At 45.6% G+C, this 2,500-nt stretch overlaps 2 non-coding genes and 9 pseudogenes across 2 annotated transcripts; all 11 read left to right on the top strand.

Moving 5' to 3' along the window:
• The window catches only part of LOC142116299 (5S ribosomal RNA), a 119-nt pseudogene extending 95 nt beyond the window's left edge, over positions 1-24 (top strand).
• Positions 25-296: 272 nt separating this feature from the next.
• On the top strand, positions 297-415 carry LOC142116217 (5S ribosomal RNA; annotated as a pseudogene).
• An 80-nt stretch (positions 416-495) lies between these two features.
• Positions 496-614, top strand: LOC142116067 (5S ribosomal RNA; annotated as a pseudogene).
• Positions 615-695: 81 nt separating this feature from the next.
• LOC142116282 (5S ribosomal RNA) lies at positions 696-814 on the top strand. Its single transcript, XR_012682425.1, has one exon. It is a non-coding gene; the product is annotated as a 5S ribosomal RNA (ribosomal RNA).
• Positions 815-895: 81 nt separating this feature from the next.
• LOC142116128 (5S ribosomal RNA) lies at positions 896-1,014 on the top strand (annotated as a pseudogene).
• Positions 1,015-1,094: 80 nt separating this feature from the next.
• LOC142116355 (5S ribosomal RNA) lies at positions 1,095-1,213 on the top strand (annotated as a pseudogene).
• An 81-nt stretch (positions 1,214-1,294) lies between these two features.
• LOC142116151 (5S ribosomal RNA) lies at positions 1,295-1,413 on the top strand (annotated as a pseudogene).
• A 239-nt stretch (positions 1,414-1,652) lies between these two features.
• Positions 1,653-1,771, top strand: LOC142116081 (5S ribosomal RNA; annotated as a pseudogene).
• Positions 1,772-1,852: 81 nt separating this feature from the next.
• On the top strand, positions 1,853-1,971 carry LOC142116003 (5S ribosomal RNA). The gene has a single exon (XR_012682352.1). It is a non-coding gene; the product is annotated as a 5S ribosomal RNA (ribosomal RNA).
• Positions 1,972-2,052: 81 nt separating this feature from the next.
• Positions 2,053-2,171, top strand: LOC142116298 (5S ribosomal RNA; annotated as a pseudogene).
• A 272-nt stretch (positions 2,172-2,443) lies between these two features.
• Positions 2,444-2,500, top strand: part of LOC142116294 (5S ribosomal RNA) — a 119-nt pseudogene continuing 62 nt past the window's right edge.

The raw sequence follows: 2,500 nt of genomic DNA, 5'->3' as shown, positions 1-2,500 counted from the left end.
TGGGAATACCAGGTGCTGTAGGCTTTTTTTTTTTCTCTCTTGTTCCGGCTTCCTTCAATGCTGGTTTTTAGATGTATAAGAGATGTAGGTCAATAGGAAACCAATACCTACAGCCACACCACCCTAAACAAGCCTGATCTTGGAAGCTAAGCAGAGCCGGGCCTGGTTAGTACTTGGATGCGAGACCACCTGGGGATACCAGGTGCTGTAGGTCCTTTTTTTTTTCTCTCTTGTTCCGACTTCCTTCAATGCTGGTTTTGAGATGTATAAGAGATGTAGGTCAATAGGAAACCAATACCTACAGCAACACCACCCTGAACAAGCCCAATCTCGTCTGATCTTGGAAGCTAAGCAGGGCTGCGCCTGGTTAGTACTTGGATGGGAGACCACCTGGAAATAACAGGTGCTGTAGGCTTTTTTTTTTCTCTCTTGTTCCGGCCTCCTTCAATGCTGGTTTTGAGATGTATAAGAGATGTAGGTCAATAGGAAACCAATACCTACAGCCACACCACCCTGAACAAGCCCAATCTCGTCTGATCTTGGAAGCTAAGCAGAGCCGGGCCTGGTTAATACTTGGATGGGAGACCACCTGGGAATACCAGGTGCTGTAGGCCTTTTTTTCTTCTCTCTTGTTCCGGCTTCCTTCAATGCTGGTTTCTAGATGTATAAGAGATGTAGGTCAATAGGAAAACAATACTTACAGCCACACCACCCTGAACAAGCCCAATCTCGTCTGATCTTGGAAGCTAAGCAGGGATGGGCCTGGTTAGTACTTGGATGGGAGACCACCTGGGAATACCAGGTGCTGTAGGCCTTTTTTTCTTCTCTCTTGTTCCGGCTTCCTTCAATGCTGGTTTCTAGATGTATAAGAGATGTAGGTCAATAGGAAAACAATACCTACAGCCACACCACCCTGAACAAGCCCAATCTCGTCTGATCTTGGAAGCTAAGCAGGGACAGGCCTGGTTAGTACTTGGATGGGAGACCACCTGGGAATACCATGTGCTGTAGGCCATTTTTTTTTCTCTCTTGTTCCGGCTTCCTTCAATGCTGGTTTTGAGATAATAAGAGATGTAGGTCAATATGAAACCAAAACCTACAGCTACACATCTCTAAACAAGCCCAATGTCGTCTGATCTTGGAAGCTAAGCAGGGCCAGGCCTGGTTAGTACTTGGATGGGAGACCACCTGGGAATAACAGGTGCTGTAGGCTTTCTTTTTTTCTCTCTTGTTCCGACTTTCTTTAATGCTGGTTTTGAGATGTATAAGAGATGTAGGCTAATAGGAAACCGTTACCTACAGCCACACCACCCTGAACAAGCCCAATCTTGTCTGATCTTGGAAGCTAAGCAGGGCTGGGCCTGGTTATTATTTGGATGGGAGACCACCTGGAAATATCAGGTGCTGTAGGCTTTTTTTTTTCTCTCTTGTTCCGGCCTCCTTCAATACTGGTTTTGATATGTATAAGAGATGTAGGTCAATAGGAAACCAATACCTACAGCCACACCACCCTGAACAAGCCCAATCTCGTCTGATCTTGAAAGCTAAGCAGGTCCAGGCCTGTTTAGTACTTTTTTTTTTCTCTCTTGTTCCGGCTTCCTTCAAAGCTTGTTTTTAGATGTATAAGAGATGTAGGTATATAGGAAAACAATACTTACAGCCACACCACCCTGAACAAGCTCAATCTCATCTGATCTTGGAAGCTAAGCAGAGCCGGGCCTGGTTAGTACTTGAATGGGAGACCACCTGGGAATACCAGGTGCTGTAGGCCTTTTTTTCTTCTCTCTTGTTCCGGCTTCCTTCAATGCTGTTTTCTAGATGTATAAGAGATGTAGGTCAATAAGAAAACAATACCTACAGCCACACCACCCTGAACAAGACCAATCTCGTCTGATCTTGGAAGCTAAGCAGGGACGGGCCTGGTTAGTACTTGGATGGGAGACCACCTGGGAATACCAGGTGCTGTAGGCCTTTTTTTTTTTCTCTCTTGTTCCGGCTTCCTTCAATGCTGGTTTTGAGATTATAAGAGATGTAGGTCAATAGGAAACCAAAACCTACAGCTACACATCTCTAAACAAGCCCAATCTCGTTTGATCTTGGAGGCTAAGCAGGGCCAGGCCTGGTTAGTACTTGGATGGGAGACCACCTGGGAATACCAGGTGCTGTAGGCTTTTTTTTTTTCTCTCTTGTTCCGGCTTCCTTCAATGCTGGTTTTTAGATGTATAAGAGATGTAGGTCAATAGGAAACCAATACCTACAGCCACACCACCCTAAACAAGCCTGATCTTGGAAGCTAAGCAGAGCCGGGCCTGGTTAGTACTTGGATGCGAGACCACCTGGGGATACCAGGTGCTGTAGGTCCTTTTTTTTTTCTCTCTTGTTCCGACTTCCTTCAATGCTGGTTTTGAGATGTATAAGAGATGTAGGTCAATAGGAAACCAATACCTACAGCAACACCACCCTGAACAAGCCCAATCTCGTCTGATCTTGGAAGCTAAGC

Source organism: Mixophyes fleayi, unplaced genomic scaffold (assembly GCF_038048845.1).
Source record: "Mixophyes fleayi isolate aMixFle1 unplaced genomic scaffold, aMixFle1.hap1 Scaffold_1662, whole genome shotgun sequence".
In the NCBI taxonomy this organism is placed as follows: Eukaryota; Metazoa; Chordata; class Amphibia; order Anura; family Limnodynastidae; genus Mixophyes; species Mixophyes fleayi.
This window is presented reverse-complemented; position numbering and strand designations above follow the sequence as displayed.